General features: G+C 42.9%; 1 protein-coding gene across 3 annotated transcripts in view; it reads right to left on the bottom strand.

Moving 5' to 3' along the window:
- The window catches only part of CHD7 (chromodomain helicase DNA binding protein 7), a 274,681-nt gene extending 252,716 nt beyond the window's left edge, over positions 1-21,965 (bottom strand). For all 3 annotated transcript variants that reach the window (XM_075549703.1, XM_075549705.1, XM_075549704.1), the window contains exon 1: positions 21,695-21,965. The gene's annotated coding sequence lies outside the window, so the exon portion shown is untranslated. The remainder of the gene's footprint in view (positions 1-21,694) is intronic.
- Between the last annotated feature and the right edge of the window lie 3,227 nt (positions 21,966-25,192).

The raw sequence follows: 25,192 nt of genomic DNA, 5'->3' as shown, positions 1-25,192 counted from the left end.
GTATGACATCCCTCAAAATTGTCAGCAACTGCTTGCCCCACCCCCACCCCCACCTCCGGCCAAGGTCATCCATGACAATTTTGGCATTGTGGAAAGACTCATGACCACAGTCCACAGACCGTAGACAGCCCCTCTAGGAAACTCTGGTGTCATGGCTATGGGGCTGACCAGAACATCACCTATTGGAGCTGAAAATTCCGTGTCCCCATCCCCAGTGTGTCCGTCATAGATCTCACCTGCTGTCTGGAGAAAGTTGTCAAGTACAATGACATCAAGAAGGTGGTGAAGCAGGAATCTGATGGTCCCCTAAAGGGCATCCTAGGCCACACTGAGGACCAGGTTGTCTCCTGTGACTTCAACAGTGACACCCCCTCGTCCACCTTTGAAGCTGGGGCTGGCATTGCCCACAACGACCACTTTGTCAAACACCTTTCCTGTTATGACAATGAATTTGGCTATAGCAGCAGAGTGGTGGACCTCATGGCCCACAGGGCCTCCAAGGAGTAAGAAGCCCCCACCCCCAGACCACCAGCCCCAGCAACAGCACTAGAGGAAGAGAGGCCCTCAGCTGCTGGGGAGCCTTTGCCCCCAACTCAATCCCCCAACAAACTGTTAATATCCCATCCAGATCCCCTGAAGGAAGGGAAGGGGCTTGGAGAGCCCAACCTTGTCATGTACTATCAATAAAGTACACGGTACAAAAAAAAAAAAAAAAGTCAATCTCTCCATCACTAGGTTTAGTGGTTGGTGCATAAATCTTAAATATTATTGTATTGTCTAGATTTCCTTCTGAGAATAGATATACTCCTGTTACAGGCAGTACTGTACTTCAAGATAAATCCTGAAATGTCTTTTTTGACAATGGATGTAACACCATTCCTCTTGATTCTGTCATTCTACACTTTACAATCCATACAGTTGCCTGATTTGAAAATGTTAACACCTAGGATATAGATCTGATATGCTCCATTTCATTGTTGATGACGTCTAATTTTCTTAGTCATACTTTGTACTTTTGAAGTTCCAATTATTAACAGATGTTTGCAGCTGTTTCTTCGCCCCATGACTCAACAGCAAATAAAGGTCCTGAAGGCTTTACTTCCTCCAAGTTATTTTGTTGGCATCTACTCTGAGAAGGTAGCTCTTTCTCAAATTTTGAGTGCCTTCTGCCCTGAGGGGCTCATCTTCTGGTCCTGTCTCTGACAATGTTCTGCTATTTTTAAGGCTTTCAGTGGCTAATTCCTCAGAAGTGGAGAGCCCATCCCTTCTTCAGTCTATTTTTAGTCTGGAAGATCTGCTGGTCAATTTGAGCGACCTTGCTGGCATACGAAATAACAGTGACATACAAACCCAGCAACACAAGTCAGTACAGACAAGATGGTCAGGAGTACATTTTTAATGTGAGTTTCAATACATTTCTGGCACCATTCTTGTTGAACAGCTTTGGTAACATTAGTTTATGGCACTAAACCGTTGCCAGCTGTTTGGCACCTCAACACTATACAAGGCTGCCTACCATCTTACATTAGATGAAGTAGTCACTAGGACTACACTGATATAATCCACCTACGGTATTCTACATGCACTGTGCATGACAGATCCAGCAAGGTGTATTGCACCAAGTCTTACTAAAGTAATACACTGCTGTGAAATGTTTCTTGCTAAAGATGAAAGATTTGGGGTTCTAATCTCAAATGCGCTCACATCTATTTTGGGGGGAAGGGGAGCTTTTTCAGTAAACAAAACTAAAAAAGAAAATACAATTGGCTACAAACTGAGGATTGTGGTTGTTTTAACTCATTGGCTTACTTCACTGATTCTAAGGCATATATTTTTCCTCATATGATTATATCTGAAATACAGATAAGCATTACAATAGAAAGCACCTTAGATTTCACAAAATGCAGTAGTTTAATACTACCAGCAAGCCATTTATTCAAAATTAATTTAGGGGACAATTCTAACAACTTATCTGTTTTGTTAGCTTGTTCTATTTGCCTTAGATGATGTTAAAAAGAATATGTGCAAGTAAATGAAAGGTAACAGAACATCAAGGAGGCAAAGGCTTTGAAGCCATTTTATTATAAGTGTAAAGCTGTGGTCCTTCTGTGAAGAAATGTAGCCAGTGCATGTCTCCAGGATGTGTGCAGCCCAATGTGTTTCTTCTATGGGAAAGACACAATTCCAAGGTGAAAGATTTCCAGATGCTAAATTCTTCCTACTAGCCTACATCAACTTACCCAAGACACAATAAGCCTTTTAACTCCAGCTCCCAAATCTCAAGGGGTCTCTCCTCCACCTCCCAGATACCAAAACCAAGCTCACATATTTAAACAATTAGGTGAGCGGTACAGAAGCTAGCACCAAATATGTCTTTAACTTGAGTGCTAAATGTGAAGTTAATATAAACCAAATTCAGAATTCATCTACAGAGATTTTCAAAAGGTGATTTTTTTTTTCATAAGAAAAAAAATTCTAAATTCAACTTACTGTAGAATTACCTTGGGATGGAAAAATACTGCCAAGTAATCTAAGAAAGAGAAAACACTATCATGCAAAAATTCAAGGAGAGAATTTGTTTCAGAAATGCAATGATTAAAAAAAATTTTTAAATACACACACACACAAAAATTGTTCTGTCTACACCATGAAAAAAATGCTGAAACCACTCCTTCATTCCACATATGGATCAGAGACCTTTTGAAGTATTTTCAAAAGTATTTTCCTGATTGTACAAATAGGCTTCAGTTTAAGATTTAGTAAATATAAAAAAATAAAAATATAATAAAATCTACTGGCAGTTCAAACATCTAATATTTATTGTTAATAATGTGACAGCACTATAAAAAGCATTTTTGCTGTATTTGTTTCATTATCCATATAAACTTAAGGGCATAAGTATGATTAACAGCCCCATATTACAATCAAGGAATGGAGTCTTTGATAAATAACTGCCTACACTCATACAGCTAGTAAAGCACCTATAAAATGTCATACAGCTATTAAATGGCAACTCACTGCCACCAAGTCAGTCCCATAGCACAGTGACCCACTAGGACCAGGGAGCACCACTGGAAACCGTGCAGGTTTCCACGGCTGTGACCCTTTACAGGAGAAAGCCTGTCTCTTCCCTTTGGAGCAGCTGGCAGCTTCAAACAGCTGCTCTGCAGTTAGCTGCCCCCCTACCCCCAGCAATCCTAATAAATGGTATAGACGCTGGTATTCAAACCAGATCTGCTTACAGAACTCTGGAAGCAGAGCTTTTGACCAGATTGCAACATCGAGATTTTTGAAATCTTCATCTTTTTAAGGAAATATAGATATTTCATTTTAATGTACATTTCTCTTTTACTCCATAATTTGTAAATTCTTAGTAGTAACTAACTTTTTTTGTACGTTCCCTACTTATTTCCAAAATGAAACCTGTTGGCCTCAGTCGATTCTAACACTTAGCAGCCCTTATGGATGGGGTGAAATTGCTCCATAAGGTTTCCCAGGAGCTCACATTTATGGTAGCAGACTGCTTGCTTCCTCTCTCCCACAAGGGGTTGGTGGGTTCCAATGGCCAACCTAGCAGAGCCACACGACTGCACACCTGGGGCTGCTCCTGAATGACCCGACCCACTTTAGTACTTTCCCACTGACTGTCGCTGCTTCTCTGCTGGATTCCCAAGGAATGTACTGTCTTGTTCAAATAGATTTGATTCCCTCTTGGAATATGTTGGTGCATCTTTTTAATAGATTTGTAAGCAAGCAATTAGAGTAGGCAAAGTATCAAACATGAGAGAATTCTTTTTATGTGTGATTTCAATGAAAGCTGACAGAATAAATTAGGTTTTCAACTCGTGAAATGACTCTTAATGTTAGATCACATATTTTAAAAAAGGTTGAACTTATAGTGAATTGTTAGGCTTCATTTGGTAATTAACTGTTATTTTATCACCCTCTTATCTACACCAAAATGATCGTTGCGCTTTTGATTCTGAAAATAATATTAATATTAAACAAAATTGTCATATTATTTTGACTGTTTGTAATGATGTTTATAAATGCAAAGTCATCACTTGTGAATGTAGTTACAAAATAATTTTCTTTTCTTGAATTACAAATTGCAGAAACTTACCAATGAAATAGTTGTACATTGAAATCTGACCAAAGTGAATTTTTTATCTACCTTACTGTCTGTCTGCAAATGAGGATCTATTTTATGTTTAGCATACCAAAATTGTATTTATTCTGAAAGAAGGTTTGGAAGTCATCCTTAGCGCCAAGCTGGGTGCTAAAATGGTCTGCCTTCCTGTCCCTGTTCTCCCTTGGCTCTCCCTTAGACAAGTGATCTTGGTGACAACTCTTCCTCCATGTCCTGTCGCAGTCGGGGGAAAGACGAAGATCCTCAATAAGATGGACTGACATGGTGGCTGCAAAAATGGGTTCAAATATAACAACAATTGTGAACATGGTAGAGAACCAGGCAGTGTTTCAGTACATTCTGCACAGGGTGGCCATGTTTTGGAAATTACTTGACTGGCCCTAACAAAACTATATTAAAATCTTGAGCTCCCAAAGACAAACCTCAAGGATGAATGCTGCACAAGAACCCTAAGAAAGAGTCCAACACGAAGAGCTCCCCCCACATAACTTGACAATAGAGTCTAAAGGAGCAGCAGCCCCCAGGAGGCTCTGTCCCCCGCCCCCCACTCCCACCCAAGACAACCCCAAGAAAGAGCCTGTGCACATGCCTTGACAACAAAATCATATAAAAACCTCTAGGACAAGCAAATGAATGAACCTAAGATGAGTCCAGAGACCAATGTCATGTGCTGATCCTTGCCCCTAACACGGTGGTTAATGGTCAGGTGCTAGATACCAATATCAGGGCCTCCCTACCCAACCCAGCCTCACTTCCACTGTTGTGACCCAGGAGCCCTACCTCTTAGATAAATCTCCCAGTGTGCCCTCCAGCTCCAGGTGAAAGTTAGAGTTGTTCCTCAACAACTTTTATCCTTCCAGGACCCACGGGGAGAGGCTTTATTGCTCTCCTAAGGGCCACCTATCCTGTGAGGGAGCCAGTGCCACCTGCAGGTATTCTGGCCTACAGGCAGTCTTTTGTCCCCGACAGTCATGGCTGACATCTCCTCCAAGACTGTGATCACACTATTTTTGGTTCCTTCAACCTGTCAAAGGAGTGCTGGAGACATACTTCAATCTTTCTTCCCCTACCACCAAAACCTCCACTGGTCCAGCATAAGCACTTAATCATATACTGTGTCACTGCTGTGTGTGTATTAATTTCACTTCCTATCAATGCATAACATTTTCCTCACTTCCACTGAAGCACATCTTTTACAAACCTTAAATGCAAACTCAAAGAGTTGGCAAGAATACTCAGAAGACCTGCATGCTCATAGTTCTCATTTATTTTTGAAAGAAAAGTACATCTTCACCATGCAAATCATTTTTTCCAAAATTGTCTTATAAGCCTTACATACATATTTCTATTGGTTCTTTAGTGGTATAAATATCATGGAATCATTTTCTCCATTATGTCTTGGGCTCATTAAAGTTCTCCATAGAATTGCCTTAGTTATGCCTCTTTTTGTAGAAGTTTGCTATTATATGAACTTTGATAAGCCTAAGTTTCAGAAACCCCACTCCAAAATGCCGACTTGGAAGGTAGGATTCCTTCCTCCTACCAGTGTCACTAAATGGCTTCTACTTCCACAAAGGGTTACAGACTTGGAAAACCAGAGAGGCAGTTCTACCCTTTCCTATAGGGTCACCGTGGGCCAGCATCGGCTCAATGACAGTGAGAAATACCGGTGTCGATTGTACAGTACATTTCCTTCTGTGGCTCACCTCAGCAAGCAATTTCTTCTCAAAGGTTCCCATTGCTAGTTCACTGTAACATTGTTATACTTACCATATTATATACTATTTCAATAGAGACTTTGTGTCGACCTACCAAAAAATCACTGCATCAACCTGAAGCACACTTACTTATAACAATGTTACCATGTAATAATTAAATAAATAACAATGTACCATGTACACCAAAGAGACGCAACCCCCGCCTCCCCTCCCTTCCTACACCTGTCCTCTCCCAGCTGAGGAGGAAAATTGTGTATTTCTTAAGATGAGCTCAGTAGTGAGCCCTATTAGGCACAGTTGCATAAAGAGGCTTAGCCCACGGGTCACCCTGTAAGTCCCTGGAGGCTCCCACTCCATAGGAAGAGCGGGGAGGCGCCAGCCCTGGGTCCCTCACCTAAATCTAGCACTCAGAGGGGAAGGCCTGAACTGCCCTGGAGGGGTGGGCGATGTAGAAAAGAGGCAGAGGCTGCTCCCCTAGGAAGAGGGTAGTGTAGCTGCCCCCAAACGTGGGCTATCGCCCACTCACTTCAATTGACCCTGTAAATCACCACAATGATAGAGCAGACATAGTTCAAGCTGAGAGGAAGCAGCAATGGCTTAAAGATGCAAGGACAAGGTGTCCATCAACGAGGAGCCACCACTGTCTCCATCCACGGACTCAAGGAGGAATGAAAATGAAGACTCGCGATGCGGATACGGCTTCAGGAAAGAGCCGGGTTTAGAGTTTCGAGCTGTTATGTTTATGTCAGAAGAGTGGTGGTGCGTTCGGTTTGAAACAGGGTGGGATGTCCAAGATTGGAGTCGGAAGAGCTGATGAGAAGAACGCACATGGAGTGTCTGTGCGCATGGAAACAAGAACCGAAGCCCAGGGCCGAGATGAGGACCTAGAGACGGTCGAGATGACGATTCCGAGGACAGGCTGGGGGGGGGGGGGGGGGAGAGGGGGAGTAGGAAGAAGAGAAATGAACCGGAAAAGCAGCCACGGAAGGCCCAGATCCTCCAGTGGAGTCGTGTTTCAAGAGACACACATGGTCAGCACGGTTTCAATAAGATAGGAGGAGGAGGAGGGATGAGCAAAGGGCAACTGAGGCAAAAGCTTAAAATTTTAAGAAAACCAAAAAGAGCAAAGTAAGTTTCAATGGCAAGCTTACTTTATACTCAAGGTAGTCAACAATGTATTCAAGTATCACTACAAATAAGTAAAAAGCCCAGAAATATATCACCCTGGACTATCTCTATGAGGCAAAGTAGTATTTGGCAGTCCCTCTGATGCACATATTTAAATTGTACACCTAGATAAATGACGCATTTAGAGAATTAGAAGCTGCCCTGCTGTCTTGTATGCAGCAGCAGCAGTGTGCATTTCAGAGAGGATGGGTCTTCACACAAGTTAAGGCAAAAAGGGGAAGAAAGGACATGAATAGGAATCTAAGTACTAATAGCCTGTGTTCTTTCCTGGGCAACCCTAGTTTTGTACAGACAGAAGACATGAAATGAAGTGCATCTTGAATAGTCGTGGGGGTGGAGGGTGAGAAATTCTTGAGCAAAGTAAATTCTTTGAGACTGCCTACAGCATGACACACTGGTGAATAAAATGGTAATGAGATATAGTTAACCTTGCAAGGTGCAAGCGTCTGTCAAGTGCAACCAGTAAGCTATGACATCTAGGGAAAAGAGGTCCCGGGTCCAACTAGAATCCATTGACAGACAACGTTCAACTTTGCAACAGCTCCCTGGAAATTGCAGGCATGTGTATTCTTGATAGAGTCATGTATGTCCTCCCTTCCCTTCTAAGGAAGACTCACGATACTATAGTTACTAACCAAAAGATTGGCAGTTCAAACCCACCAGCAATTCCCCTTAAGACTTGGTTACCTGATTTTATTAAAAACAGACAAAACTCCAAGAAGTAGTTCTACTCTATAATATGTGGGGTCACCATGAATTGAAATCAACTCCACTGCAAACACTGTCTGTATCTCACCTTAGATAGAAGCTCTGGATCGTTGGGATGGACCATCTAAAGCAATTTCTACAGAGATTAATGCTAATAAAACAAGAATCCTGATGTTGAGCCCCAACTAAAACTCCATTTCTTCACATGTAAAATGGTACTTAAAGTTATGTATCTTGGTGTTTTAATTAATCCTATCCCTTGATTCAATGAAAACAGTTTGAGCAGTTGAGCAAAATGATAACTCACACAGTTTATGTTCCACAAAGATCAGCGACTGAGATCAATTCCTGAGTCCTTATTAGATAAGAAAAAAAATTTACTTTAATATCAACTTGTAAATTTCTAATTAAACAAGGAATGTCATATTTCTAAGTCGAATCATTTAAATTTTACCCCATTTTCTTCATTTGTTGCCATGGATAAATAAAATTGACTTTATGTGAAAAATAAAATAAGAATTGTCTGCATTCCAGCTTGTGTGTTTTTTAGCCACTCTAAACAGCAATGGGATATAAGGAAACTTATTTGGTTTCACCTGTTCAGTAATTTCAAGTTATTCATATTCCATTCCAACCCAGACCTACTGCACGATTTAAGACTCTTTTCCTTTTTGTCCCCAACAATAAGGAAGAATGGGTTAAGTCAACGAGTAAAGGAAATGTAATTTCTACAGCTTTTAAGGATACCCTGTAACTCTCTAGTGTGAATCAGAAAATGTAATATTCCATAACTAATCAAATATGACCACACAAGTGATCATTAAATAGAACACTGCCCATGATTTTTAGAGAATTGTAGGTTTGAGGAAATTGAGGAACAATGGTTTACTACAGAGTAAGCTCTAGGGGCTCGTGGCATAGTAGATTACACGTTGGATTGCTAACTCTAAGGTCAATAGTTCAAAACCATCAGCCACTTCCCCGGAAAAAATATGAGGCTTCCTGCTCTCATAAAAAAAGCAGCCTCTCGTTTAGGAGAGGAGATGGGTTAATTAGGGTGCGAGGTAGTACCGATGAAGAACACAGCTTTCCCCCAGATCCTGGATGCTTCCTACCCCCAACTACCATGATCCGAATTCTACCTTGCAGGCCTGGATAGGACAGAGGCTATACACTGGTACATATGAGGGCTGAAGGTACAGAGAATCCAGGGTGGATGATACCTTCAGGACCAAGGGTGTGAGGGACGATGCTGGGAGAGTGGAGGGTGAGTGGGTTGGAAAGGGGGAACTGATTACAAGGATCCACATGTGACCTCTTCCCTGGGAGAGGGACAGCAGAGAAGGGGGGAAGGGAGACTCCGGATAGGGCAAGATATGACAAAATAACGAGGTATAAATTACCAAGGGCACATGAGGGAGGGGGGAGTGGGGAGGGAGGGGAAAAAAAAGAGGACCTGATGCAAGGGGCTTAAGTGGAGAGCAAATGCCTTGAGAATGATTGGGGCAGGGAATGTATGGATGTGCTTTATACAATTGATGTATGTATATGTATGGATGGTGATAAGAGTTGTATGAGTCCCTAATAAAATGTAAAAAAAGAAAAGAGGAGAAAAAAATGATTAGGGCAAAGACTGTACAGATGTGCTTTATACAATTGATGTATGTATATGTATGAACTGTGATAAGAATTGTATGAGCCCCTAATAAATTGTTAAAATTAAAAAAAAAAAAAAGCAGCCTCTGAAATCCATAGGGTCAGTTCTCCTGTGCCCTCCAGGGCTAGGATGCACTGGACTCAACTCAATGGCAGTGAGTGTGGCTTGAGTCTGAGAGAGAGTAAGGCACAATTCAGAAAGTACTATGTGCTCATTGGTGAAGAGCGGAAGCCGGCCTCTCAAATGTTTTTAGTGCTTGGGACACCGAATCACTTCAGTGTAACCAACAGAGGATTAGGCAAATATAGATTGTCCACATCTTTAGTCCTGAGGGAAAAACTGTGTAGCTAATCACCATAACAGACCACTCATTTTCTAGTCAATCTGGAGGCATTTTCTGTCCATTAAGGGAAGGGAAAAAAAAGTTTGGTAAGTTCAGTAATTAAATGAGGTAAAAATAATATAGTACAGCCTGTGAGAGCTGGAACTCAGCTGAAGTGCCAGTTTTTCAGGGACTAAAAAGTTCTCAGCCTTTGGCAGAGTATAGTCTTTACTTTTTGATTGATTGTTTAGTGGAAAATATTGTGATTTCTGCCTCACACAAGTTCCAGCTTTCACAGATGTTAATGTAGTAACTACTCAATAAATGTACCACCTATTAAACTTAATGCATCAGATAAAGATCTCATAAAATAGTGCCTAGTGATTGGTCCTACTATCGCCTTCATTTTTACAGTGCGCACCTTCACCTGTCTGGTGTCTACCTGTAAGTTCCTAGCCAGGACAGACTAAAAACTTCAGAACAATTGGTCTCCCCTCATCTTCCAGGGAGAGGAAGAACATTCGGGGTGAAAGGTATAGGGTTCAACCACCATGGGGGGCAAGACAGGAGACAGATGAGGCTGTATGTTAAGATGTAGTCTCAGAACATTAGGGAGTTCTACTCTCTCCTATACGGTCACTATGAGTTGGAATTGACTTAATAGCAGTGAGTTTTGAGGTGGCAAGATATCCCAAGACACATGGTCCTGTCAAATAAAGTAAGTATGAACAGAGGAAAGGTAAACAGAGAACAACGTTGGCTTAAAATGGGTGATATAAAATTTCAAAGTATTCCTGGTGGTTTTTAAGGAGAATTTTTCTGTTAAAATTAAGTGTGCCACAACTGGTTAAGTGAACTAACTGGAAGGCTGGTAGTTCTGATCCACCCAGAGACACGTAGAGAGAAAGTCCTGGCAATCAACTTCCAAAAACTCCCAATTATTGAAATCCCAGAGAATCATTCTACTCTCACACACCTGAGAGATCAACATGTGTCTGATTTGACTCAACAGGAACTGGCTTGGCTTTACTTACTCTATTGAGTCGATACAGACTTAAATAGACCCAAATAAGACAGAGCCGAACTGGCCCCTGTGGATTTCAGAGGCTGTAAATCTTTACAGGAGTAGAGAGCTTCATCTTCTCCCAGGGATTTGGCACTGATCTTCCCATTACTGCAGCAGTAACACAAGCCCAGGTGATGGCTAGACAGATGGTTTGCCCAGGCAGTTCCTGACAGCAGGCCAATGCGGATCCAAACTCCACCACCAAAGATCATTTGCTACAGTTGTGTGGCCCTGGACAATTTAACTTCTCGATCTAAATCCTCATCTATAGAATGGGGGGTGGCAAGAGGATAATAATTCTACTTACTTCTTAAGAGTTATTCTGATGATTAAATAAAATGACCCATGGGGAGGGGGAGAGTGGGGAGGGAGGGGGAAATGAGGAGCTGATACCAAGGGCTCAAGTAGAAAGCAGGTGTTTTGAGAATGATGATAGTAACATATGTATGAATGTGCTGGGCACAAATTATGTATGTATGGATTGTAAAAAGAGTTGCATGTGCCCCTAATAAAATGATCAAATATAAAAAATTTAAAAATAAAATGACCCATATTAAACACTTAGCACAATGCCTAGCAAATGAAATGCTCAATAACTACTAGCTAGTTATTATGATTATTACTGCCATTTTAATATTGTTTTATGATTTCAGTACTTTAATTTGATTATCTTACCACTTCTCAATTGAAGGGGAGGAGAAGATTTCTTGATTCAATCAAGATTTTTAAATTCTCAAGATGAGTCTGTATTATTTCTCTGACAAAATCAATAGACCAGCAATTGGCCAAGGCAAAATTTCAGACGAAACAAGGTTAAGAACACACAAAAATAAAACACTGTAAAAGTATTCAGAATATAGAAAATTTAGAATACAGTGGGAAAAGTCCACTTTAAGGACCTAGACAAGAGTTATATTACCCATTCCATCTGTAAATAATTGCAAGATTGATAAACATGTTGAAAAAAGGTATAGCTTGACTGTCTATGCATGTTCAAATTAGTTTTATTATTTACTATGTACAATAGCAAAAAACTGACTTTCAATATGCTAAAAATGCTTAAGAGTTTTTAGGACTGAAAAAATAGTATGCACATGTGCTAATTAAATTCTAAACACTAGGGCAAGTCAAAAAGTATTGCTATCAGAAGTCCAGTTTATGTATTCATAGGTTGATTCCAACCAAAATAGGTTCAAACAAGTCTCTGTGATTGGTGGATAACTTCAGACATACTTCCTCATTAATACACTTGTCTTAATGTCATTAGGGTACTTTCAACAAAAAAGAATCCCTCTTATGCCATGAGAGGGGAAAAAACTGTTTTGAGGTTGGGGTTAGGAACAAATTTTTAGCAAAGATCAAGTAGATATCTTCCTAAATCTTCACAATAAGTTTGCAAGAGTACTGCCCCAAATAAAACAACACTGTTGGGGTCGATTCGGTGTTTTTAGGAAAGCCGGGACTACCTCAAAGATGAGCCAAGAAAGGGACAACCGTCAACAAGGAATGAACAATCTATTGTGGCTGAAGTCCAGGAACCGGTGGAAGAAAAGTATAGAATTACCATTGATGTGTGGCTACTGAAGCTAGGATCTCACATGGCTAGCTATTTTTAAGAGTAGTGACTATCTTGGCCTATCAAGCTTTCAGCTCAATGGGTGTCAAAAGGGTTATGCAGAATAACAGCTCAAAGAGCTGACATTCATTTGTCTTTTAAGTACTATCAATGCTTAAGGCAAAAATGGAGTGGAATGAATCACAACCAGAGAAGTCTTGGATTTATCAATACCATTCAGAGAATAAGTTCAATCAAAGCAGTGTCTTCTGAGGGAATACACTGGATCAGTTAAATTCAAGGCAGTAGAGTCAGCTCAAAAGGTATGGTGACTGAATTTGGGTGGGAGGAGTGTGCAGTAGGATAATCTTGATAGATTATCTTGAAAGGGCACAGGAAGATCACAGAGGATTACGAGAAAGAAGCTTTGGGAAAATGGGAAATTGCATTGGTGTGAAGAAGACCAGAAAAGTTGTGCCAGCACCTCTTTTGCCACCACAACAAGGTACCTGCTCATTCTCTGAGGGTAACAAGGGCTGTCCTGTGAGAATTTCTTCAGGAAACCTTTACCCTATCCACCCTACAACCATGATCTTGTTTCTGAAACTCAAGGACCATTTAAAAGGAACACCATCTCAGTCCCTCTGGGATGCCAAAAATGTTGTGATGTAGATCAAAGAATGAAGAATTCTCCAAGGAAGGATTACAGAGCTGGGCCACCACCATTCATAAAGTCCAGACCTAGATTGAGGATATGTTCAGAAACAATCGCTCAACTTGTGGTATTTTGGGTTAATAAAGGTTTCTATGATTTTTGTAGCAATGCTTTGTTCACCCTCATGCCAAACAAATTTCTAAAATGGAGGGGTTTTCATTTGAAGGGAAAACAAAACAAGAAAGTAGATTCTTTAAAGGTCAAAGTTAGTCCACAAAATTGTTGCATAAATGGGTGGGGTGAGGGTGAGGTTAGTATTTAGAAACCACATGCCCTATTACATAATCCACAAATATGGTATAGAACTTCCAATTGTTTTAAGTTGAAGGGACCATGTAGAGTAAGTGATATGTCAAAAAAAACTGCAACCTATGTCCAGTTCCTGCCTTTCCATACACCAAGGCTGGGTGGTCAAGGCCATGCTGATTATAGGAGCCATTTGAGGAGACAGTTCAGTGTCATGGCTCATTGTCTGGCCCCTCAGTTGATGAAAATGCACGGTCAAAAACTCCGATCTGCCTCATGACTTCTGCTGCCCCCTCAGCCTCTGCTGCTGGCCAGGGAAAGAGGAAGACCCGGTATAAATTTTCTTTTTATCCTTCCGCTAACAACCACATCACAGGAGCCTGCATGCAGGTTTCCATTTAGTGCCTACATCTGAGGTGGCGATTTCTAAAACCATAAGATACACTGTTTAGGGTACCAAGTGAGAGAGTGCATTCCACACCCAAAAAATTTGTGATGAGCAAATTTAAGAAAACAGTAATAGATGTAAGCTGTCAGCGTCATTCGCAAAGCCTATCTGACACTAAAGACAACACACAAAGCTTTTCCATTTCACTCACAGGACCATTGCTCACTGCCTACTCTTAGCAGCCCCATAGAAAGGTAGAACAAACCCCCTATGAGTTTCTGAGCCTAACTCTTTACAGGAGTAAAAAGCCTTATCTTTTCCCCCATGGAGCTGCTGGTGGTTTTGAACTGCTGACTTTGTGGTTAGAAGTCCAGCGTATAACTACTACAGCACCCTGAATGTAATTAAGTTCTTTTAAAAATCACCTAAACCAGTAGAGGCGAGAATAAAACCTCAGATGGAATATGTGTACCTACAACAAACCATTTAATCTTTCTCACCCTACAGGAGACAAGGGTGAACATGACTATGAGTCAAAATGGCCACCAAAAGGCTTCTAAGGAACAACGGAAACAAACAAAATAATCTGAAATAGAGCCCCTACAAGAAACGAACCCCAAGACGCACCAAAACCAAAAATGGTATCTAAAACAGACAGGTAATAAGAATTACATATAAAAATGTGTGCACACACACCCAAAATATACATATAAAAATGCGCACGCACCCCACCCCACCCCCAAATACAAACATTTCCATGGAGCGAGGGAGGTTAAGGATACAGATTTTCATTATTTAGATCCCTTCAGATAACATTAAAAATAACTTAGAAATTTTTCTAGATCTACTCATTATCCTTCCCCACTTACTACCAATCACTTTGCATAGTAACGGAACCAAGCGACTGTCAAGACAACCTACATATGGTGCGTACTTCCTCAATGGAAAGCCAAGTAATTCTATAAGCAAAGTTGCATTTTTCTCCTCAATTACTCAGGTAACATATTATTTCTCTCACCACCATACAGGACTATACCATTTCATAAAACATAACCCTCTAGGGAGAAACGCAGCACATCTTTGAAGCATAGCAGATCCACCAGATGTTGCTGGGAGCCCAGGGACTCCAGTCCAATAGATAAATAGTCTCAGAAAAAAATGCAGTGTCCCTGTGTCTCCAGAATATGAAGACACCGGAACAAAATGCGACAACTCTGAGTATCACAGGATTCAACTTTACCCAAAGGCACCCTAGAAGATAGTCCAGGAAATCTACTTCTGAAAAATCTGCCACTGAACACTCTACAGAGCAGAGTTCTACTCTCAGACAAAAAGGGTCACCTTGCACAGAACCGACCCTACAGCAGCAAGCAGCAGCAATTAAACAAACGTCCCTACTGAACCCACCTGCAATCCTTGGCAGTCACTACATGTAGACCAACCTCATACTGGGAAGCAGATTGTTTTTGGAAATTTTTGGAAAAGCACTGCCAATGTCAAGTTCTAAAATAATGGGTCATAGTTCATTCTTTCTCCTTCAGCAAGGTCTTCTTCAGGTGTTCCCTGCCATGAAGAGCAAAACTAGCCAGCCAGCCAGGTACAAAGATTAGCTACATCAGAAATCTACCTTTCCTGAGAACAAGTTTATTACAATAGTCCTATTCATCTAACTTCCTAACTCTCTCATGGGTCCATCTCTCTCTAACTCCATGGCCACCGAGTTTGTCCAAACTACTGTCATTTGCCCATCACATGGGTCACAATAGCAACTCCCTAACCCAGATGATTTCCCAACGTATTCTCAATACCTACCCCACCCACCATTTCATTCTTCAAAAAGCACATCTGCTCATGTCAAACACTGCCTACGACCCACCAGTGGCTTCTACTTACACTTGCTTATAAAATAAATTCCAAATGCCCATCCTGTAAGCCTTAGGTTGGCTTCTGTCTGCCTCTTGAGCACCCCCCTCCCTCTGCCCACTGGCTCCCTCAGGCCACAGCACAGCCCTCCAACAACCCATTCCAGGTCTGCCGGTCCTCACCACCATGCTTCTATCTTCATTTGTGTAGCAGCGTAAAAGCCACTCTAAGGGATAACACCCCTCAAGGTTGTTCTAGGCCCAAATAAGCTCTCACTCCTGTGTCCACCACAGAGCACCTGTGACTGGGCAGGGTGTTTTATTCTCCGTGTGGGTATACTGTAGTCTGCAGAGCTCCTCTGCATTCCTAACTTGTAGGAGGTACTTTTCAGGTAGCAGGTACACAATAAATAGTTGATGAATTGATGAACAAGGAAACAAGAGGCTGAGAAAACTGACCATAGTCACGATTCAACTGCCCCCAAACCCCGCCTGACATCAGTCAAAGGCAGCACAAAACTCTAAAACAAGTTGTTGCTAGTTGATATCAAGTGAGTCCCAGACACATGAAACCCAATACATAACAGTACCAGGTACTGCCCAGTCCTATGTCATCTTTATGATCAAGTATGAATTGGGTTGTAGTGGTCCCATGAGGGTATTCATGGCTCATTTTCCTAAGTAGACCACAAGGTCATTCTTCCTAATCCATCTTTGTCTGGAAGTCCTGCTTAAGCCTAGTCGGCATCACACCAATCCACAAGCCTCTGCATATGAGATGCACTGGCCGGGAATCCAATCTGGGGCTCTATATGAAAAGGGAGAATTCTACCTCAAGCAAAAACAAATTATAACCACCTCCACCCTTTGCCCCCCTGAAATACTTTAGTAGGATAAAAATTATGTTTCCAGTCACCTAACATTAGATAAAAAGTAGAGGAATCTAGTTATGTTAATGAATACATGTGTGTAAAATGAAAACAGTAATCAAATCTTGGAATAATTATCTCTGCATTTTTTTCTAGATGTATAATCATAGCTTTTCAAAAAAAAGTGCCACCCTATGATACAGAAGAAATAAATAAATTATTGCTGGCTGAAAACCTGTCTGTAAGACTGGACACAGGTTCCCCACTGTCTGCAGGTGGAGGGAGTGGTCCTGCGGCACCTTTGGAAACGGCATAAAGTGAAGAAGCAATTACCACTAGTATACATGGGATACACTTTTCCAGACTTCCCAGGCCCAAAACACAAACTATCAAATCATAGCAAATCACACATAAAACCTACAATAACACTAACATGGTGTTCAGACACAGGTCAAGGCCATGACAGCTTTACGCTGAGGGAGAGCTGTTCTCGGGAAGGAGCATGGGGACACCATTCTCCACGTGCTCATGGCCTCTTTAATGTTTGCTGCAAAACAAATGCAAAACACTAGTTTCACTTTTTGCCTTTTTCACAAAAGTGGAAATCTGCTTGAGATTTCTTCCAGTTAGTGAAAACTGATCTCTCAAAAGGTGAAGCAGCATAAAGCAAACTTTTAAAAGTGGGCGATACCTGTGCTCTATGCCATAGGATTCCTAAATCAAGTCCTTTTGGATCATCCAGAACCAGCTCAATCATTCAACAAAGACAGGCCCACCATCCCCTGCATGAGCACAGGACACGGGAGGGCAATCCGACTCCAGTAAGCTCTGCCATACCTAGGTGACCAGCCAGAGGCAATTCATTTAATTAATCTCTCTGGGTTTTAGTTTCTTAATCTGTAAAATGAGACAGTTAAACTAGATCTCTGAGGCCCTCCTGTTTTAAATAGCCAAAGAACTGCTAATGTTTAAAAATGAATTTCTATTTGACAGCACTATTGTGATCCTCTGATGCTACTTATCATTTTGTCATAAAGGTGTATGTAGTTTCATCTTAGAGTTTTAGTAAGCTAAAAGAGAAAAATATAAAATTCTAGCATTATTCATGGTTTCAACTACTTTGCAGTTCTTAATCAGTTCACAATAAACTGTGGTCTACTGTCATAAAGTGCAGCCTGCATGGTAGCTGGATTGAAATAAATCAATGCATTTTCATGCTTTGGTAGAAAAATTAAGTGACCATCTATATTCTTGTCTAGATTCTTTCAGTCCTATATTCTTTCATGCTTGTTATCACCAGTCATCTTTGAATGTCAAAGTTTTAAGATCTAAGACAAAAAAATTTCTAGAGAAAAAAATTATCTCCCGAACTAAAAAAAATATGATAAAATAAATTCAGTTCATTTAGAAAAGGGCCTAAGAATAGCTTTGTCCATGTGTCCATGTGAATGAGTAAGACAATGCCAAGAGTCACAGAAAACCAGTTATGTTCCTGACATCTCAACATGACCCACAATGTTTCTCAACATTGTACTGTACTTTAGCTATGTGTTCTGTATCCATTTTGTATCTGATCTATTGTTGTTTTGTTAGTTTTTGTTTTGTTTTGTTTTACATATAGCTATAGGGTGGCTATGGGCCAGAATTAATTCAATGACAGTGAGTCTGAGGGTTTGTTGTTGTTTGGGGTTTTTTTGTTTTTGATAACTTGAATATTGGAATTAGGTCAACTTTCTTCCAAGCCGAAGCTTTGAAAGTAGTTTTCTTTTTCAGTAGTCACACACTTTCCTGAACTCAAAGCATTTTTCTTTTCTTGTAAGGCCTTATTTATAGATGTTGATAAGCTGGCCATCATGCCTACACCATCATACTTGGATGATGAAAAGATACCTAGTTTCTCCAAAGTAAATCTCCTTAAAAGTTAAATTTCAATTGAATTTAAATATCCATATACCTATAGAACTGTCTTTCCTACTAGATGGTATATGCCTTGAGGGAAAACACTGCCACCTATTTACCCATTTACGCAGCCATGTTTACTGAATCAAAATTAACTTAATTGAGGCTGACTGCAAGTTCTTACTCAAGCATTAGTTGGAAATAAAATGCTATTAAGACTAGGTTTGAAAAAACTGCTATCAACTTAGAGTTACACAAAATGAACACAGAAGCACTAGATTGTATTCTGAGACAAAAATATTTTTGTACATTTGACCTAACTTCTTAAAAACTACAAATATTGCATTATTAATCTTACATCTGTATAAAGAATTGCAACATTTACCTAATACAGAGCCAGAAAGGCATTTCTCGGGCTTTTCATTTTAACTCAGTAAAAGTAAGGTTAGCATACACAACTCTCATAAAAGTAAGTTAGGTAATGGTCTTAAGGATCTCACTGAAGTGGAGGTAAATCTATGGAAGTATTATTTTAAAACCAAGCTACTGGGAGCATTAGTTTAACCTGGCTTTTTTGTTTCAACTTATTTTTTTTTCTCAAAAAGAGTAAAGAATGTTTGCATTTTTAACCATTGACTGCACAACCACTTACTTGGATTTCTATGCTAAGACATAGACAATAAAGCAAGTTATTAATGAATTTTAAATTAAATCCACTGATTAAACCAATATAACTAGAGTTTAAATTCACATCACTTTTAAAATCCACTTCCTATCTAAAACTCATTTGACTTCATCAAATTTCTTTTTACTAACTTGTAAAGATGGTGAAAAAAATAAATATCAAGAGGATATATGTGCTAAAAAATAACAATCCAGATTATTGAATGTCATGAGGAATTCACCTGTTACAAGCCTCAAAAAATCTGTTGTTTATCTGCAAGTTACCCCCAAAAGGGCCCAACTTGGCAAACAGGAAAATTTAGCTCCTAAAATTCACTGCTCCTTCCCATTTGCAAATTATTTACTTTGTAACTTTTTTTGTAGGGATTTTTTGGGGGGTGGGGTGTTCATGAGCACAGTAGAAGACATAAAATGTCCTCTACTTGTTACCACCTAGAAAGGCAAAGCGGAGTCCCGCTCCGTGCCCCAAGCATCTAGCTTTCCGCCTCTTTATTATCATCGTCAATGAATGGGCCCCAGTCAAATGAAAGCTGCCATTTTAGGGTAAAGACCGGAGGGCTTCTGTTGTGCAACAGCAAGACAAAAACACTCTGCGACAGATGTGCTCTGGGGGGTGGGAAACAGGCTTCAACTTCATAAAATCGCTGCTCAAGTTATCTCAGAAATAGGAATTACACAGTGCTCACACACTACTACCATCTACATAGATTATAATGGGGATACATTATAATCTATATGTTTGCTAAGGTCAAAGTCACAAAAGAGTTTTTTGGTCCCCGTTAGAGCCATGAGAAAATAAAGAGAAATAATTTTGTTCTACTTGATTATTACATACAATAGGTACCCATCCCCTTTATAGGAAAGAATTCAGAGACAATAAATTGAACCCTTTTTAAAGGTAGCACCCACTGCAAAGACGGCTTAAATTCTTATTTTAAAAAAACAGCAGGGCCTTCACATATCTTTTTAAAAATGAAATGAATATATTCTATGTATTTCAGAAATCAAGTTCAGGGGATGAACACATTTTAGTCTAAGTTATTGCTAGATCAGATACAATGGGAAACTAAAAGTATACTTAGCAAGTGGAGAACTGGTTAGTGTATCTAATTCTAGCAATTCAAAAGGAAACTCTCCATGTGGGTTGCTACTTTTCTTTTGTCCATTGTCTGTTCAAAGGGGGGGGGGTGACTAGTTTTAAACCGAGGCGTGAACAGTCTCTAAAAGTGACCTCGGGAAAATAGTCAGACCCATCGCGGGCACATTCCCCGCTGCCTGCTGCTCCACGGGTGCGCTCACAAAGCGGGCTGGTGTGAGTTTGGGGTGCGCTCCCATCGCGCAGAGCTCCTGGAGGCAAAGCCATCCAGAGAAAGGCGGATTGGTAATGATGGCTGCTCCGAGCCAGCGGCTCCTTCCCCGGAGCCTCCCGGCCCTAGCCGGGTCCTTGTCCCCACCCGCGGCCACGGCCGCGCCGCCACCGCCTCCCCCGCACCACGGCCACCCGGCGCCCCGCCCGCGCCCCACGAGCCCAGTCCCCGATGTGAATCAAACAAACAACCCTGCCCCCGCCGCCCTTCTTCCTCTCCCCGCTGACCGCTTGGCCTCCAGCCACCTTGACCGTTCGTGCTCCGAGCCACGGCTCAACGCGGGGCCGAGCGCACCCAGGGCACCTTGGGGGCCACTTGGCGAGCCTCCCCCGCGGCGATGACCCCCAGCGGGCGGGGGCAGAAGAGCAGCGCTGCTCTGGGGGTTAAAGTCTCTATTATGCAGTCGCAGCCGCCGGTTCGGCCAGCTCGTCAAGGTGGGGTCCCCTCCGCGCCGCGCCTCTCCGGCTCGCACCCTTTCTTCTCCTCGGCGAGCATTTGGAGCCGCTACGAAACCCCCAGCTCAGGTTCGCAACTCGGCCGCCACCACAGCCGCGGCTCTTGGGCTGGGACGCCCCCCCCCCGCCGCCGCACCGCGTGTTCCCGGTGCCCCCGCCTCTCCCGCGGCGCCCGGCGCCCCTCGCACTTTCCCCGCCGCCTACCCACCTCGCTCGGGCAGTCCCCCCGCGGCCGGCGTCGCCGCGCCAGGAGGGAAGCACTTTGTTCGCGCCCGTGCGGCTGCAGCTACCGGCGAGCGCAGCGTGGTCGGTCCGGGGCGGGGGCGGGGGTCGCGCCGCTCGCCAGCCGCCGTCGCCGCTCGGCCGGCCCGTGCCCGCGCGCCCCTCGCCCACTCGCCCAGGAGTTGGAGCCCAACTTTTCCTGCTGCCCGGTTCTCTCCAACGGAGCCGGCGACGCGTGCTCGGCGCCGGCGGGAGGACACGCGCTCGCGCTCCTCCGTGCGCAGACACGCTCCCTCGGGTCCCGGCGCCCCCCCCTCTCCGCCCCACGCCGGCAGCACAACAAAAAGCCATTTACAGGCGAGGAAGTGACCCTCGGCCGGACCGCGCGCCCCCGCCGCCGCCTGAGAGCGCAGCCAAAAGTTGGGGCGCCGGGCGCCGCTTGGCTATGGGTTCGGAGCCCGCAGGCGGCGCGGTCGGCGCAGCGCTCGCTCTGCCCCAGTCGCCCGGGCCCTCCGCCCCACACACGCCCAACTCTTTGCTCCCAACTCTGCGGCAGCCCCGGCCTGGAGCGGCTTCCTGCCGCCGCCGCCCCTCCCGTGCGCACGGCCAACTCTCGCGCTCACCGGGTCGCTCGGGCTCCACTACTGCCGGCGCCGAGGGGAAAACAAAACGCAGAGCGGGCTCTCGAGTTGGCTCGGCGGCCGCGGCCAGGGGCTGAGTGCACGGGCGCGGAGTTGGCCGAAGCGGACGGTTCGGGCGAGTTTCAGGGTCCCTGGACCCCCGGGCCGCCTCCTCCGCGGCGCTCCTTTGTGTAATTTCACTCGCTACAAGTTTAATCCGATAGTTCCCGAGCAGGAGCGCGACTGCACCACCTCGGCTCAAACCCCGCGCCGCCGCCGCCGCCGCTGCCGCCGCCGCCGCCGCCGCTGCGGCCCCTGCACGCCAGCGCCTGCGCGCGCCCGGCACGCCGCGCGCGCCCGGGGCCGCGGGGTCGCGCGCGCCCGAGGCCGGCTCCTCTGCGCCGCGCCCGCGCGCCGCCACCTGACGTCAAGCGCGCCTGGCATAATTTATGCAAGAATTCGGCCAGGGTGGCGGAGGCCGAGGAGAGGCCGGGAGAAAGGGGCGGTGCGGGACGACGCGGCCCCGGCTGCGGGGGGCGGGTCGGGGACAACTTCCCGTTCCCGGGCGAGCGGGCGCCGGCGCTGCGGGCGGCTCCTGTCGCCGGCCCGCGCGCGACCGCCGGCCCCCTGACGGGCAGGTCTCCTGGCGGCGCTCGGCCCTGCGCGGAAGCGCGGGGCGCGGACGGGAGAGGGTGCCACGTTTCCCCGCGCGGCACCTTCCCGACCGACCGGGCGCGCCGCCCCGGGACAGGAAGCGGCCGCCGCGAGCCCCTCGTCGGTCGTCCGCCTGGCCGGGAGCAACGCCGCGCAGAGAGCGGCGCTCGAGGTATTTCCACGCCTCGTCTGTAAAAGATCCTTCAACTTGAAATGATTTTCCCACATGAAATTATCTAGAAGGGACACGTACCATTCCAAATAACTGCATTCCGCTTCCCCTCGCGGCTTTTCTTACATCTTCATTGATAGGGCTGCAGGAGTCTAGTCGTAAATCAAAAAGTTTAACTAGATGGCGTTGATTTTGTTGCTATGCCAAAAAAAAAAAAAGCGCTCTCAATGGTTATGAAACAAAGAAATAGGTTGTGTGCCCATTATTAAACATGTCAAGACGAGAATGTTTTAATCACTACTTGGCCAAAAAAAAAAACAAACCAAACACTTTTATATGGTTGTCCAGCATTAAATATCTGAGCCTCGTTTTCTATATCTTTTCCCCAGTATAAAATAAATAGTATACTTGAGAAAATTGATTCAGTTACTAATTTACCTTTCACTACACATACAAACATTTAGCCTTTCCTGTGTTAAAGTACTGAGCAATCCTAATTTGTTTCAAACCGTAAACCATTGTCAATGCTATATGATTTGATTGGATTAAAAGTTATATTTGTTTTTAATCCAGGAAGAAACAAATCAACCAAAGATGGCCCTAGAATAGACTTGCTGTTATGGGATTCCAAACTAAACTGGAAAACTGGCAAAGCTGTCTACACTTTCTCCCCACTCACCATCTGATAGTTTCACTATCTCTCGTGCCAAATCTGTAATTCAAAAAAAAAAAAAAAGACTGATCAAAATTATGTCATTATATAAGGACTATAACCCTTCCATATGAAACTATTTCTCAACATGAATATTCTTCCATTTATAATGTTTTATGAAAATACACTGCTTTTGACTTAATCGCATCATATATTTTAATGGTGTGGTAAAAGAAGTAAATGTTTTACTCTAAGAGATTAAAGATAATCTTTTTAAAAAATTGAGATTACAAAAAGAATTCTGACACTAAAATATTGAAAAGCACTAAAATCAACCAAAACAAATGATTCTGAGATTAGCCTTATATTTCTGCTACATTTATATCTTGTCAATAAAAGAATATGAGAAATGTTTTAGTATGTATTCTTAGTTATATTTATGTTTATGTATGTATACACAGATATCAAGGCACTTAAAATTCATAGAAAAATTTCATCAAAAAGTTCATTTTCTAAAAAAAAGTTCATTTTCTGCCTCTTTATATGCATAGGTATATGCATGACTCCTCAATACATATCTATTTGTATATGCCTCATATATGTCTCTTAATATATATATTTATATGAGATGTTTTTACATTTATATGCATATGCAATATATATTTATATACCTACAGGAAAAGCTTTTTAATTTAAATTACCCTCATTGAAGATACTTCAATAGTGGAGTAACTAGACAGAAAACTTTACAGCCCACTCAAAGTTGGGAGTAAAGTTGTAGTTGTCTATAATTGGGTAGGTCAGACAAGCCTTCTGGAGATGTACAAGGGAGTATCAAAAACAACCAGGATTTTTTTTTAAAAACTATGTATTTAAATTTTTTACAAAACCACCTTATCACCTTCAAAGTACTCTCCATTGCACCTGATGGAGTTAGTCTGATCTGCGATTCCACTCTGGAGACACTTTTCAAACTCACCTGTTAGATGGCCTCCCTCGTATTTTTCTTCACCTCTGCTATACCCTGTCAAATTGCTGTCCTTTCAAGCCCCTCTTCATTCGTGGGAACAAAAAGCAGTCACACAGAGTGAGGTCAGATGAGTAAGGTACATGGGGCAAGTGAGGCATGATGTTTTTTTGCCAAAAACTGGCCCACTGGATGATCGCATGAGTGGGTGCATTGTCATGGTGGCAGACCAGTCTTCCAGTCTGCCACAAATCAGGCCTTTTTCGTCACATACTGTTATGCAATCTTTTCAGAACCTCTCAATAGAAAGCTTGATTAACAGTCTGACCTGGTGAAATGTACTCCTAATGCACTGCCCCTCTCACATCAAAAAATAAAAACAAATGAACCTGACAAGTACTTTTGGGGCAAAGTGATAATGACATCTTCCACTGTCTCGATTGATGTCTGCGTCTGGGGTGATAAGAGTAGCACCCTGTCTGTCTCCTCACCAGTAATGACCTTGAAAGAAATGGCTGGGTCTGTTCTTTCAGAGTACGGCATGTTTCCTGTCCATGCTCTTTTTGTTGATCCGTCAGAACCCGAGGCACAGATTTCACAGTGACCCTTCTCATTGGCAAATCTTCCATGAAAATTCTCCGAACTGAACTCTAAGACAGTCCAGATAACGTCCCCATCACTTCAGTGGTCTTTCGTTGGTTTTTGAGCACAAGTGCACAAATTTTGTCAATATTTTCATCCATTTTGGAAGATGATAGATGTCCAGAATGAAGTTTGTCATCAACTGACATTTCACCTTTTTTGAAACAAGAAAACCACTCATACACTTGAGTTTTTCCATAGCACTGTCCTTGTGAGCTGTGTTCAACACCACAACAGTGTCTGGCATGCTTCCTGAATGGGAAAAAAAACTTCACATATGCACACTATTCTCTTAAGTCAGCCAACAGACAAAAAGACAAGGTTCAAGCAAAACTGCTTTTACAAAAAAATTCACTGTGACCAGAGAGAACCTTCCCAGGCAACGCCATAGGGTGCACTAACTCAGAGCGAGTT

Source organism: Tenrec ecaudatus, chromosome 5, assembly GCF_050624435.1.
Source record: "Tenrec ecaudatus isolate mTenEca1 chromosome 5, mTenEca1.hap1, whole genome shotgun sequence".
NCBI classification, from domain to species: domain Eukaryota; kingdom Metazoa; phylum Chordata; class Mammalia; order Afrosoricida; family Tenrecidae; genus Tenrec; species Tenrec ecaudatus.
The sequence above is the reverse complement of the archived record's forward strand: the minus strand, read 5'-3'. Positions and strand labels throughout refer to the sequence as shown.